Source organism: Cibotium barometz, chromosome 51, assembly GCF_041138505.1.
Source record: "Cibotium barometz isolate CiBa-2024 chromosome 51, ASM4113850v1, whole genome shotgun sequence".
Lineage (NCBI taxonomy): Eukaryota > Viridiplantae > Streptophyta > Polypodiopsida > Cyatheales > Cibotiaceae > Cibotium > Cibotium barometz.
In genome coordinates, this window is record NC_141096.1 from 45,752,674 (window position 1) to 45,768,816 (window position 16,143).

The 16,143-nt window shown below is 42.2% G+C and overlaps 1 protein-coding gene across 1 annotated transcript in view; it reads right to left on the reverse strand.

The window, feature by feature from the left end:
* LOC147609682 (pentatricopeptide repeat-containing protein At2g13600-like) overlaps positions 1-4,364 on the reverse strand; it is a 38,040-nt gene extending 33,676 nt beyond the window's left edge. The window contains exon 1 of the mRNA XM_086787420.1: positions 4,015-4,364. The gene's annotated coding sequence lies outside the window, so the exon portion shown is untranslated. The remainder of the gene's footprint in view (positions 1-4,014) is intronic.
* Positions 4,365-16,143: the final 11,779 nt, after the last annotated feature.

Sequence of the window (16,143 nt, forward strand, 5' to 3'; positions counted from 1 at the left end):
TAAATTACAGTTGTCTAGTGCATTTCATCCGCAAACAAATGATCAGACAAATATTTACAATCAGTTGGCCTTCCATGTTCTCAAATCACATTGCCATGACAATCAATCAAAGTGGGAACATAACCTTCCTTTGGTACAAGCAATCCTCAACGACACTCATTCATCCAATAATTGCAAGACTCCATGAGAGGTAGCATTTGGTCGCCATTTCTCGTCTCTTCTTACAAGGATGGTGTCACCATTATTGGAGGCCAACTAGGCCATTCAAACATTCTCAGAGATCATTGAGTCAATAAAGGAGCGCCTCACCAAAGCACAAGAAACATACACCAAGCAAGCCAACAAGTCTTGTAGAGATGTTAACTGCAAGGAGGGAGATTGGGTATTTCTCCGCATCATGAAGCAATGGTTAAAGTTGGTGGTAAAGCATTGTCCCAAGCTCTCTTTCCGAAGTTTTGTCATGTTCCCTATTGTAAAGAAGTTCAATGATGCCTCCATGAAGTTGAAGTTGAAGTTGCCACACAATTGGACTATACATGATGTCTTCCACGCCTCAATGCCGTATGTTAAGCCATCCTTACAAGAGGATCCAAATGAACAAGAGCTTGAAGTGGTCGATGAATCCGAAGTCATCGAGCCCAAGTAAATTCTCCTCCATAAGTGGAAGCATGGTTCTGGTTGAAAAATCAAATAGTTCTACCGAAATTCAAGGACAAAGACACTCATGAAGCCATTTGGCTTGACGAGGATTTCTTCCAAGAGTACCCCCAATTATTGGCAATGGTTAAAGTTGGTGGTAAAGCATTGTCCCAAGCTCTCTTTCCGAAGTTTTGTCATGTTCCCTATTGTAAAGAAGTTCAATGATGCCTCCATGAAGTTGAAGTTGAAGTTGCCACACAATTGGACTATACATGATGTCTTCCACGCCTCAATGCCGTATGTTAAGCCATCCTTACAAGAGGATCCAAATGAACAAGAGCTTGAAGTGGTCGATGAATCCGAAGTCATCGAGCCCAAGTAAATTCTCCTCCATAAGTGGAAGCATGGTTCTGGTTGAAAAATCAAATAGTTCTACCGAAATTCAAGGACAAAGACACTCATGAAGCCATTTGGCTTGACGAGGATTTCTTCCAAGAGTACCCCCAATTATTGGCAATGGTTAAAGTTGGTGGTAAAGCATTGTCCCAAGCTCTCTTTCCGAAGTTTTGTCATGTTCCCTATTGTAAAGAAGTTCAATGATGCCTCCATGAAGTTGAAGTTGAAGTTGCCACACAATTGGACTATACATGATGTCTTCCACGCCTCAATGCCGTATGTTAAGCCATCCTTACAAGAGGATCCAAATGAACAAGAGCTTGAAGTGGTCGATGAATCCGAAGTCATCGAGCCCAAGTAAATTCTCCTCCATAAGTGGAAGCATGGTTCTGGTTGAAAAATCAAATAGTTCTACCGAAATTCAAGGACAAAGACACTCATGAAGCCATTTGGCTTGACGAGGATTTCTTCCAAGAGTACCCCCAATTATTGGCAATGGTTAAAGTTGGTGGTAAAGCATTGTCCCAAGCTCTCTTTCCGAAGTTTTGTCATGTTCCCTATTGTAAAGAAGTTCAATGATGCCTCCATGAAGTTGAAGTTGAAGTTGCCACACAATTGGACTATACATGATGTCTTCCACGCCTCAATGCCGTATGTTAAGCCATCCTTACAAGAGGATCCAAATGAACAAGAGCTTGAAGTGGTCGATGAATCCGAAGTCATCGAGCCCAAGTAAATTCTCCTCCATAAGTGGAAGCATGGTTCTGGTTGAAAAATCAAATAGTTCTACCGAAATTCAAGGACAAAGACACTCATGAAGCCATTTGGCTTGACGAGGATTTCTTCCAAGAGTACCCCCAATTATTGGCAATTATTGGCGGACTACTTGGAGGCCAAGCAACTACCACCAAGCTAAGGAGGAGGGAATGTCACGTCACATGCACCATGCACTAAGGTGCAATGTGACATATTGGCTCATCATCAATGCTATATTTATACAAAAATCAGTACCTTTTTAGGATATTTGTTGTACGCCGTGATCCCATTGTGAGCCCCATCCGGGACATGTTAGGCACAAGCTACATAGGTCAGTCTCCCTACCTTAGATGTCAAGGTCAATCCCTTAACCCACTTGGAGAACAAGCACTTAGGTCATCTGAGGGAAACCTTGCTATACTTGATCCAGCCCTAAGCCTTTTGATTAGGAACACCAATGCAGTAGCAAAGAGTAGACAGCAGAGAGGAGAGAGAGAGAGATGAACTGTATTTTCCCGACTGCATGCTAAGGCCTTGTATGCCTACAAGGTGTGGACTACGGTACCCACAAGCCCATTGTTCATAGGCTGGCCCCTCAAGGCTGGCTTTGAACCTTAATACCTTTGTCTGCTGTTTTATCTACTTTGTGTATGCACCTAAAGGACTGACTTTTCATGCCCTACCAGTGTTGGAAAAACTCTAACAATATAACTTGAAGCTTCAGCACAAAAAAATGTAAGTGAGCATAAATTATATTAAAGTTTCTTGGGTTTATTATTTCCAAGGCAGGCATCCAAATACAACAATTCCCAGTTCCTCAAAATGTGAAGCAACTCTTATAGGGATGCTGAAAGTTTTAACCTGTTTCATGCCACAGGTGGCACACGCTACACAACCACTACGGCAGTTGCTTGAGAAAGGCATAAAATTTTAGTGGGATTTCCAATGTGAAGAACCATTTGCACAGTTAAAAGGCATTAATCAAAGCAGCAGTCATTCTACAGTATCCAAATTTTCACAAGCCATTCTTGTTACGAACAGATGCTTCAAATCAAGGGCTGGACGCAATATTGTTACAAAAGGATGACACAAGTGGATGGGCACCAATTTTCTTTATTAGTAGAAGTTTGACAAAAGATGAGGCACATTATTCCACTACTGAAAAAGAATTGCTTGCAATAAATAGTCTGGGCGTTCCAAAAATTGCATCCCTATATTTATGGGTCAACTTTGCATGTGGAAACTGATCATCTCTTTGATCAAAAAGAAACATCCACCTGGTTGGTTGCTTAGATGGGTATTAGTATTAAAAGATTACACATTTTCTCTCAGCTATTGTGAAGGGAAGAAAAACCAGCTAGCAGATGGACTATCTAGGATGTATGATTGTCAAACAATCAAGTAATTGGCACAGACAACTTTACCAATGGACACAAAACAGATGGCAGCAATGGAACAGCAGGATGCAGGATGCAAATTTCAACAACTAATCATGGAACTCTGTTCCCAACCACATTCAGCTGTACATCACAGATATGTGATACAGAATCATGTCTTGTATTTTGTCAGCCAGGAGGGTCAACACAAAATTTACGCATCAAAAGGCTTACAAGGTTATTATTTTCATTCCCACGAGTTGTTTGATCATTTGGGATTCCATAAATGTTTAGCCTTTATCAGGAAGCAATTTTATTGGCACAGTTTGTGGTTTGCGACAAACAATGGGCGCTAGGCTTAGAACATGCATCAAGTGCCAGACTTTCAAAACCTCCTGGGCTTTTACAACCCATTCAAGTCACGAAGCCGTTTCAGATGGTCACTTGGATATCATTGGGCCTCTTTTAGAATCAGTCCGCGGAAATCAATACACTGTGCTGCTCACACAATATTTGGCTGGGTGGTGTGAGTGTCCCAGATGCAACATCAAATACCCTTGCACGGTTCCTCATGGAGGATCTCATTGTTTGGCATGCATGCTCCTTTCCGATCAAGGAACAACTTTTAAGTCACAGGTATTTAAGGTTCTGAGTCAATGCCAGGCAGGGGTTGGAGCAAAAATTTGCTTCCCCTGTACCATCCGCGCCTAACGTCGCTGCTCAACAAAACTCTTATCCATGTATGTGGATCCTCTCCGCCGATCTCAGTACCTAACATGCAATGTTCATCGACAATAGGTATCCAGAGAATAATTACTCACACACAATGATGCAGATGGAAACCTACCGAACACCAGAGCTTGAAGCAATCGGGTAGCTGCTGAGACTTGCAGAAGCTGAATGAAGCTGCCAGCTGAAAAGGGAGACGTCTGGCTGCTGCAAGGTGGCCGATCTCAATACCAGCATTGTTATATCCTTAACAGGCCATTGCTTTAACATACGGCGGAAGCACACTCTTAACATACAATCACACACTTCTAGCAATTAAACACAAAAAAAACAAAATGATTCAATGCATCATCAAGACAACAAAGCCTTGCAAGCTCTACATCCATGCTCTATCAAAAAGGTGTAACTGATCACATGTGTTATTACACACTTCTAGTAAATAGAGAAAAAAACAAAATGATTCAATGCATCATCAACACAACAAATCCAAGTACTATATTCATGCTTTATTCACCTTACCAAAAAAGGGCCTATGAGAGTTCCAAAACATGCTTTGTGCCAAAGTAAGGGTGTGCATAATAGCTAGAGCCTAGTAGGAGACTAGAGCAATTAAAAGAAACACAAAAAGGTTCATAACAAAGAGTTATGTTGTCCATGAAAACAAGAGGCCCATACAATGCAAGGCCCTCGTAATAGCTAGAGCCTAGTAGGAGACTAGAGCAATTAAAAGAAACACAAAAAGGTTCATAACAAAGAGTTATGTTGTCCATGAAAACAAGAGGCCCATACAATGCAAGGCCCTCACTATTCATATGGATTCTATATAGCATACAAGTCTAGATCATCATCAAGCATAGCACTTTGGCCATCATCATGGTGTTTCCTCGTTCTATCCATGGCTTTCACAAGAGGTAGCACATGGTCACGTATAATGCCCACATATGTGTCAAAAGCCATGCATGTGTGGGGCCACACCCATGCATGCTCCAACTATAGGGGCCATCCATGCATGGGTGTGTGGGGCCACACCCATGCATATAGGGGCCATCCCGCAACTAATCTCTATGACGAGCCCTCTAAGCAAGTACACATCTCAAAATAGGATGCCAAAAACAATGGCTTCTCTCCACCCCTCACATTAGACGAGCCCTCTAAGAAAGCACACATCTCAAAATAGGATGCCAAAAACAATGGCTTCTCTCCACCCCTCACATTAAAAAAACAATTGGAAAAAATTTTCCCCTTAAAGGCTCTCTCTCTCTCTCTCTCTCTCTCTCTCATGAATCAAGGAAAAGTGCAAAAAAATGTTATAATATAATGTTATAGTATTGCCTCTCTCTTTAACTTTATAATAAATTCATTTATTATTTTATTATCGGCGAGTAGTGTCCCCTGTCCATCCAACACACTCGGCATGGTTGAATGGTTTCAACAAATGGAACCTATGACTTCTTGGAGTCAGCACCAAGATTGAATTCAAAAAGGTGAAATAAATGCCCCCAAAAGTCACCTTCACTAAGTACTGGAGGTGGTAGGGGTCAAAATCCAAGGTTGAAAGGAAACGATGAGGAAAAGTACTACCATGTAAACCCTCTAGAGTGGGGCGTGGGAAAAATGAAGAGCCAAGGGTCCTTTTTACAGTGGAACACCCACCCCCCCCCTTTATGCATGGGAAGGCCCCCAATATGGTATAGCCATTGTGCATCGTAGTTAACTCCATCTTACTTGAGTAAAAAGGAGTTAAACTCATGCATGAAATTAAAATTATGGGCTAGACTAAGGTGAAGTCAAGAATCACTCAGTAAACTAATAGCATGAGAAGCCTGACATCACATCACCAAACTACTTTGGCAAATACCATCTATCCAAAACCACAAGCGAGAATACTACTTACCATTTTTCATAAACCATTTGCCCAATTCCACATAATATTACAATAAACCATGTTTTTCTCCCAACCATTTAATCGTAGCCCTTGTAGCATTATATGGTAGTGATGTGTGTGAACACACTTCGAACCACTAGGCCACTTTTTCCCTCACTAGGAGGTTTTTTCCCCCTACGTATGTACACCCTCTGTTCTACTCATTTTGGGGTGTGTACTTATCTTTGCAACAGCATCTATAGTGTCTTCAACAACATTGACCATCATACTTTCGCCAATAACACTCTATTCTCTACTCTGTGTTATTTTTCATACACTTTGCAGGTGATTCAGTCAATTGGTAGCCATTCGGGTTGCATTCAATACTTAGTACTTGCAGTGTGTTGAAAGATTTTGCATTTGGTAGATAGTCATGGCTGGCAGTAGTGATGTATTCAACATGTTGTCTGCTGGGGACAAACTTGATGGGACTAACTACCCGTTGTGGTCCTATATGATGAGGCATGTATTGGTTGCTAAAGGCCTTTGGAATGTGGTCAGTGGTAGTGAAACTCGTCCTGTTTCATAACTACCAGTGCAACCAGGTAGGTACATCTGAAGAAGAATCTGATACAAATGTGGCTCCTCCGCATGCACCACCAGTACCTCCCACCGCTGCTCAAACGAGATGGGATGGAAGAGATGCACAGGCACATGCATTGCTTGCACTTTTTGTGAAGCAAAGCACTATTCCTCATATTCGGTCATGTAAGACTTCAAAATAGGCATGGCATGCACTTGCAGCATTATACCAGGTGCGCAATAAAGCACATGTTGCATATCTGTGCAAACAATTGGTGTCTGAGCACATGAATGAGGGAGACTCAATGGACAGCTTCTTGATGAATATCAAAGATTTTAAGCAGCAACTCGCTAGTCTGGATGAGATATATCATGATAGTACATTGGTACTCATAGTTCTAAATGCATTGTCAGATTCTTCTCAGAGTTTTGCCTTTACCCTTAGACTCATGATTTTGATGAAGGGAAATCCAAATGCCCTTACATTTGATGAGTTGGTTTCAGTACTCTTGCAAAAAGAGCAGTCTAGGCAAAACAGACCTGTTATGCGAGTTTGATGGTGACCAAGCTTTTGTTGCCAATCAGAAAGACAAAGGTAAAGCTTCTTCGCATGGTGGCTATAAGCCAAAATAAGAATCCTCAGGTAAGGATGCAGAGAAATAAGGTGATAAGCCTTAAAAGAAGGGCAAGTGTCACTATTGCAGGAAATCGGGGCACTACATAAATGAGTGCAAAAAAAAACTAGAGAAGGAGAAAAAGAAAGAATCAGGCATGGTTGTGGTGGCTAATGCATTTGCGCCAAGTGCAGAGAAGAAGAAATTTGTAAGTTTTGCTCAAGATGATTGGGCATGGACTATACATTGCAGTTTTATGACCCTTCTGTTCATGATGTATGCATCATGCGTCAGTGGTGGCAGAATCGGATGCTTGGTACTTTGACAGTGGTGCTAGTAAAGCACATTACTTCATTAAAAATTTTATTCTCGTCTCTGGAATCTATCCCGAGTGTAGGAACCGTCACATGTGCAAATGGTTCCTCAAATCCTATCAAAGGAGTTGGTAGAGTTGTGCTCATTGCTGCCAATGGGGGCGCATTTACTCTTTCTAAAGTTTTATATGTGCCAGGCATTAAGAAGAACTTGATGTCACTTTCAGCCTTGGACTTGTCAGGTTTGATGGTGGTGAAATTTGTGGATGACACACGTAGAGTTCATGATAGAAATGATGGTTATTCTATCATTGCCTCAGGTACCTTGTTTCATGGCCTATACAAGATGGATGTATTTGAGAAGTTGTAGCATAATGCTTGCTCAGTCTCTACGACTCGTGCTATGAGTGATGCAAAATTATGGCATGCACGATTTGGCCATCTGAATTATGGCAGTTTGTTATGCCTTCAAAGGCATGATATAGTGTCTGAGTTGCCAACTCTTGAGACCCCTACTAGACATGTATGTGAGGGGTGTATTCTTGGTAAAATGCATCGGACATCATTTTCAAAGGATGGATTTGTGAGAGCTGTTAAGAAATTATAGCTTATACATAGTGATGTATGTGGTCTTATGAGGACACCATCTATTGGGGGATATCTCTACTTCATCACTTTTATTTGATGATTACTCCAGATATAGCTCAGTGTATCCATTAAAGTAGAAGTCAGAGGTTTTTATGTGCTTTAAAAAATTTGTATCCATGGCTGAAAATGTATGTGAATGTAAAGCTGGCACCCTTCGTTCTAATCGAGCGGGGGAGTATATGTCCAAAGAATTTCATGCATATATGGCTGAAAAAGGCATAAGGCATCAATGTATAGTGCCATACACACCTCAACAAAATGGTGTGGTTGAGAGGAAGAACAGGTCTCTCATGGAGATGGCACGATGTATGGTGAAAGCCCAAGATTTACCTCATGGCTTTTGGTTAGAGGCAACTATGAGCGCAAACTATGTGTTGAACAATTTCCCTACTAATAGATCCCTGCCCCCTCCGCGCAACGAATTCAGGGGTGCTAGCAGTGGAAGTAGCACTTCTTGCACAAGACAAAGTCTCCCACTTAGAGCCTTGCCCACAAATATCTGGATAAGAGACTAATCTCTCGGTTCTTCCAAAACCGAACTCGGAAAAACTTCCCTCACCCAGAAAGCATAGGTGATTCCTCAAGGAAAAATTATTCTAACGTAGTCAAGAGCCTTAAATTACCCTTTTTCATTCCGACCGAACCCGTAAGTCACATGGCCAGGCCAAGGGAGGAACTTGCACTTGCATCATAGAGACCAACGCTTTTTTCCCCGTTAAGAGGCACAGCCGTTGATTCTTTTCCATAGAACAAGGTTTATCCGTGATTTACTTCAACTATTTTAACTTAACATTATTGAGTCTTATTTTTGGGATCCATCAGTCCAGCCTAACCCCATCCAATCCCATGGGTTAGCCAACCGCCCAACCATTGTATTGATAGGATCCACTTAGAAATTTGGTTATGTTTTACCCCGAGTACTAGGGAAAAGAGTTCCTAGGTTCCCTAGCCGGTGCTTCAGGCAAAATTCAAGATAGTCACACCACTTACACACCCAATATGAAATTGCCTTTTTCATAGATTCGACTGTATTTAAAATAATCTTTTAATGAAACCATAGTATCACCTGATCATAATCCTCCAAAATATCTAGCTTTAATTCCAATTTCCAATAATTACTTCATCGATGTACCTATGGCATCATTGGCAACCAAAACGCTCACCACCTGCTCACTTAAGGGCCTTTTCAATAGTTCCTAGTTCATAGTGTCCGGGAATATAATCATATAAAAATCCAAATAAGCTCTATGTTGAAGATCAGCTAGATCAATCAACAAGATCCATATAAAAGGGTCATGAACTCATCTGTTTTTGGAGACAAGCAAGGTCAATCAACCAGATCTATGCCCGTGATCAGAAAACACTCCAACTCATTTTTCTTACCCGACGTATGCGTGGGTATCTTCGGTGACCCAGAGCCCGAGCACCGTATGGTCAACACCCTCTAGGCTTCGCAGGTCACCTAGTGCTTCACTCCACAGGTCACCTAGTGCTTCACTCATAGGCCGCTTCCTTGGTCCCTCATCCACTATACCGGAAGCTCACCATTTTAATCGAACCGAGGCTGGTCAAGACCTCAATCGACCTTGCCACGCGAGACGTCCTTCATTGACTCTCAGCTGGTTGCAACCTTATCACTTAGGTCCTCTCACGACCTTAATCTACAAGATAATCAAAATGCTTCCCAGCATTCTTGACATAAAACAATCTTTTAAAAACAGGTTCCATGTACAATTACAGTTTCCAACAACTCCCATCTGTCCACATCATTCCACGTCATTTCTCATTATTCCACATTCTTCTACATTAATGGGTTCATCATCTCCAAAGATGGCATCTCAGTAGATCCCACCAAGGTCAAAGATATACTAGAGTGGCCACCCCCTAAATCAGTTCGTGAAGTTCGTGGGTTTTTGGGAATCACAGGATGGTAAAGGATTTTTATCACAGATTATGCCCTGGTAGCTGCACCCTTGATAGATCTTCTTAAGAAGGATTGCAAAATAGTGTGACTGCCAATCCATCAAAACAGTTTTGATCAGCTCAAGGCCATTATTACTTCTGTCTCGGTCCTGAAACTCCTGATTTCACCAACAAAGAGTTTGAAGTGGTTACTAATGCCAATAGTCTACCACTTGGTGGTGTCCTCCTAGGGGCCAAGAAGGAAGACCAGTCGCTTATACTTCCTGTAAACTGCAGCAATATGAAGCAAATTATGCCACCTATGATTTGGAGCTCTTAGCAGTTGTTCATTGCCTCAATCTATGGAGACATTATCTCTTGGGGGGCAAATTCCAGCTTGTAATAACTGACCACAAAAGTCTGAAGTGGATCTTCACCCAGCCTAATCTCAACATGGGCAAAGGAGATGGATTGAAATTCTACAAGAATATGACTTCGACATCAAATTCCACCCTTGGAAAGATAATGTGGTAGCACATGCACTTAGCCGCAAATCTTTCTTAAGTGCAATTTTGATGCCAAATGATCCCATACTGGTCAAGGTGAAAGAAGTCACATCTCATGATCCAGATTATCAGAGGATGGTGAAGTTAGTTGAAGAAGGAGAAAATTCAGAGAAAGAGAAGAATCTAATCAAGGAATACTCCACTCATGAAGGAAGCCTCTACTTCAATCACAGGCTATGTATTCCCCTAAGGATCCTGCTTTAAAGAAACTAATCCTCCATGAAGCTCATGATAGTCCCGCTGGCACGGCACCCAGGCTATGCAAAAACATTAAATTCCGCAAGGAGGAGCTTTCATTGGGTAGGCCTGAAAAATGATGTCCTTTGGTACTTGAAGCAATGTCTCTCATGCCAAACGATCAAAGCTAAAAGGGTCAAGATGCCTAGGAAACTTCAACCCTTTCCCCAAATGAAGTGGGAGTGCATTAGTATGGATTCAAGTCTCCCCACTGTAACAAGGAGGATATGACTCTATTCTGGTAGTAGTGGACTTACTTACCAAAGTAGCTCATCTTATACCAGCAAAGAAGACCTTCAAAGCTTCTAATGTTGCTCGATTATTCATCAAGGAAGTATTCAAACTTCATGGTCTTCCAAAGAGAATAGTAAATGATTGGGATTCTGACTTCACTTCAAAGTTATGGCAGTCCTTATTTCAAGCCTTGGGCACTCAACTTTGCTTTAGCACAGCTTATCATCCAGAGACTGATGGCCAAATTGAGAGAGTCAATCAGGTAATTGAAGACATTCTTAGAGCATATTGTGGACGGGAACCAAGAAGATGGATTCAATACCTTCCTCTGGTAGAATTTGCCTACAATACATCTTATCATCAGAGCATAGGAATGTCACCATTCAAAGAACTCTATGGGCAAGAATGCTTATCTCCTCTAAATTTCTCTGATCCGACCATAAGAGTTGAGGCAACCAAGAAAATGCTCGAAGAGATGAAGGAACAAACCAAGGTAATCCAAAAGGATATTAAAGCTGCTCAAGATCGGCAAAGCATTATGCTGACACCAAGAGATCTGAAAGGATCTTCAAGGAAGGAGATAGTTCTTCTACGAGTGCGACCCAAACGAAATTCTCTATCACTTATGAAATATAAGAAGCTCAACCCTAGGTATTGTGGTCCCTACTCAGTTATCAAGTGTTTAGGTAAAAGTGCCTACAAACTCTAGCTCAACCCTAGGTATTATGGTCCCTACTCAGTTATCAAGTGTTTAGGTAAAAGTGCCTATAAACTCTAGCTCCCAGCCCTCAAAATCCACAATGCATTTCATGTAAGTTTGTTAAAACCAGTCTCGATCATATTCTTGATGATGAACAAGTTGTAATCCCTACCCAAGGAGTCCTTGAATTACAGCCTAGTAGAATCATAGATTCTAGAGAAAGGCAACTCCAAAATACAACTCTTGTAGAACATCTAGTACAGTGGAAAGATTACCCTGAAAGAGGATGCAACTTGGGAAGATGAAGCTACACTTTTAAAGGATTATCCCCAATTCATGACGAGATGAGGACATCTCGATTTCTTTAAGGGGCCAAGGATGTAATATGCCCATCTTCACTAATAAAGAAATGTCCATGTAATAGATGAATTTATGAGCTTTTATGGTGTAAAAATCATTGATTTTATTAAACGAGCCATTAGAATCTTCAAATTTCGAGTCCAAATTTGAAATATGTGTGCGATTTTACCCTAATATAGGATTTTACAACATCCAAAACAGACATCGAATCAAGTTTATACGCGAATTTTGGTTATTTTTAGTTAAAAACGACGACCTTTAAACCTTAATAAACGCACGACCGAACATCCGATTGACGAACGGTCTGCACCCCAACGACCAGGGGAACATCTTGGACATTTTCGCCGAAAAAAAAATTTCACCTCCTCGGGCGATCAAGCACGCAAATCAAGGCCAGTGTCCGAAATTCGGGGACCCTACCCCAAAAAGAGACCGTACACACTCACCAGGGTGCCCTTACAATGGTCGTGCAAGGACCAAAGGCCGACCGCCCACTGTACAGTCCACACGCACCACCACGTGGACATCCATACTGCCTCTGACCAAAAGAGTACATGTGTACCACTCCTTCGCCTGTGCACCACCACCATACCTTTCCCTAGGCCCATGCAGACCACTGATCGGCATACTTTGACGGTACACTGTCCTCTCAACCGTACTTTGCTCAATGCCACACCCGTACCCCACAGCTATATGAACCCCCGGGGTACTCCATGGCCAGCATGCATTCTTATGTAGAGTATACCCTGCTTAAGGCCATACTGCCAACCCATACTGTCCTTCTGCGCCTGCATATTGTACCTACAACAGCACCTACAGCCGCCCCTTGTTGCAGCCTTCCTCTCAGCCCCCCCTAATCTCCCAACTCTTAGATAAGCCCATTTCCAGCCACCCCACCCTTGTAAGGAGAGACCTTTTCCTTAAGGACATCTCACAAATTCCCCCCATTTGCGTGGACTTTATTTAGCAAGAGGTTTTTTACCTTAGAGAAGGTTCGCACGCTGCAGATTTTGGCCCATAGAGTGGACAAACAATCTCGGAATCAAGATCCGACTAAAGCATTACGATCGCAGCATCGAGCACTACAAGGCGACATTCAAGATGGCTCCATCCCAAAAACGTCAGAATGTCGCCTCGGAAGGAGCACGCAATAACGAGATTGGAGAAGATGCTCCTAATGCGGCTCCAACCCTCCCGTTTGCGAGCTCCACAAGGGAGCGGTGACTAGGTTAGCTTGGTTATCTTTTAAAAAGAGTTTTTCTTTAATATTAATGTCAATAAATGAAGAAAGAAGATGTGTATCTTTTCCTTTGAAAAAAAATGTATGAAGTTACTATTTGAAGTGATGCTACATTCAATGGTTTATATTGAAGTTGTTATCTTTAAGAGAAAGAGTGCAGGTTTTTCTGGCTTCGACGCTAACTCCGTTCCGTGCTTGTGTAGCCAGGCGGCGTCGTTAGCAAAGCCCGAGATTGGCCCATGGTATCCCTCATACTATTGGGAGAATAAGGTTCGCCAATTGAAGCGAGAGATTGTGATGCTATCTAGTTCTGAGGGGCCCAGGCTAGTGCGGTGAATAAGCCCACCCTAGTACGTAGACATCCCTCTGAGGGGCGGGAGGATTGAGTGACGAAGCCTGAGAGGGCGACAGGCCGGCTTGAGTTCTCGCCAGGCCGACGAACGAGGTGTATGGTCCCGTAGGGTTTTGCCCAGTATGTAGAGGCTAGAAGCCCGAATTCTAGATCATCGGTAGTATAAAGGAAAAGAATAAGAGAGCCGGTTTGGCTTGTATGGAATTGATTCATGTATAATTTTTTTTATAAATCTTATCTTTGGCATTATTGTATTGTGAAAAAAGGGCTGTTTTAACGAACCTTGTGAAAAGGGCCTTAATTAAGGAACATGTTTATTTATGTTAAACAATGTGATAGAATTAATTAGAAAACAAATTGACGCGTAAGTAGGGTGGAAAGTGGGAGGATGGAATGCCCCGACGGCACCATCTACGGACGGGTGGATCCGATTAGTCGGGTAGCTTTCCAACAGATTAAGCGAAAGCTCTACGCTAGATAAATAGGTTCTCGAGCAACTCTATTCTAGGAGACTAGGCCAGCAGCTGTGCCTTGCATGGATAAGGAAAAAAGCGTTGTCTCTAGGAATCAAGATTAGTAGTTGCCCAAATTATGATCAATTACCCTATGGGTAATTTGACTTTTAGAAGACCACACTTCCCCTGCAGGAGGATAGGACTAGGTCTTACCTACAAATAGTATCCTTGAATCTTTACATGGTCAAGGTGTCGACGAGTAGGAAATTTTCTCCAAACTAAGACTTAGTAGACTATCTTAAGTGTTTCCCCTATTTTGGAAAGGGGGGAACCTTACAGAAAATGCTTCAGGGCTCTTAATGTGTAACTTGATTTGAGCATCATGCTGCCCAACCACATTTCACACAATGTGGAGAACACTCCCGAGCGCAAGCAGTATAGAAAGAGAGAATCACGGACTCATAGTGGGATGTATTCAAATGTGGATGCCATGAGGTGTCAAGTGGAAGATCTTAACCTCTTAGAGCCTAGATTGTTATCAATAATCAGACACAAATGTGTGGATCCACCACCACCGAAGGTCTGGCTTGTTGGACCAAGCTCACACATGCTCATGCTATGCATATGATAAGTACGTAGGTTAACATGTGAAAGGCCTTAGAGCACACTTCGGTGGTATGGGGCACCAGAGTAGACATGGCATATGGGATTGTGGAGCCCTAGGGGGAGATCAGCAGTGGATGCCGATGATGGCGGTAGGGTGATGAGCTAGCCTACTACCTCATGATTTGATTTAGAACTAATCGTATTCCCAGCTGTGTTTAGGGTAGATTTTGGGAAGGACTTCACAATTGGTATCAGAGCAACATTGGTAGGTTTCGGAGATAGCAAGGGGAGATGGGACATCATTAATAGCATCTTCTTTTACTCTAAAGCCCTATTATGGGGGAGAAAAAGTAGTGGAATCAAGGAGACATGAGACAGTTGACACGTGGGGCACACACTTTGAGTTCCATCCTTTTCCTCGTGAACAAGAAGATATAGATGGTACATGGGTTCTTTATGGGAAAATCCCTTACCTAGTGGAAAGAGTTACAACGTAGTGGATTTTGGAGTTCTCCGAGAAGAGTTCCTGTAGGCCGAGGATGAGTACAACATAGTACCCAAGTTTGAAAGCTTGGAAATGAAACCTTCTTCTATCCTATGAACTACTTGTTTGTCCATCTCCGCTCATCCATGTACTACCTGCTCTACAAAAGGTTGTTACAATGAAAGACCACTGGTTCATGATGAGTTTGTAACAAATGAGGCCACTACTCATCCGTTTGTCGAGATGAACTGTGGGGTTTTTCACCCGCCACCAGCAAGTGCCTACCTTGGTGTTTGGAGGATTCCGTGAGCTCATTCATGCAGACGAGGTTGCCAACTTTGATCCTAATGAGCCTCACCTAGAGTTTTCTTGGTTATAGGATACGAGATTTCTTGTGAAGTCCTAAAAATCTACCTTAAACATAGCTGTGAACACGGTTAGTTCTAAACCAAATCATGAGGTAGTATGCTAGCTCACCTCTTGTGCATTGACTAGCATTTCCTACATATTTACTAAGAAATCCCTAGCGGCATCAGACCCTGGCAGTTCGCATAACTTTGTTAACTACAAACTTGTGCAGAAATTGAGTCTTGACACGACACTCAGCGACCATACCTATGAGGTACGTCTACCTGCCGGCAGACAAGTTTGGGATCGCAAGGTCGAGATGCTTCCAATCCAGATTCAGGACTACAAAGATACTCTGGAATGCTATGTCATGCATCTGGAAAATGTAGACTTGTTATTAGGGATTGAGTGGTTTAAGACTCTTGATGTCCAGATAGATTGGTCTAGTCATATTTTTTCTTTTCAGCATAGGGACACCAAGTATAGTATTTTAGGTGATTGTATTCATCCCTCTCAGGGACCTCTTGTAAATACAATTGATTTTGGAAATATAATGAATTCTTCTTTGTACACCGCTTTCCAGTGTGTATTGATTCCACTTTCTTCTTTTCTCATCCCTTCATTGGATGTGAATGAATTAAGTGTGTTTGAAAGCAAAGAATTACAGAAGATACTTGATTCGTTTCAAGATGTATTTCCTAAGGAACTGCCCATCGGCAGGTTTACCACCTGAACGGGCAG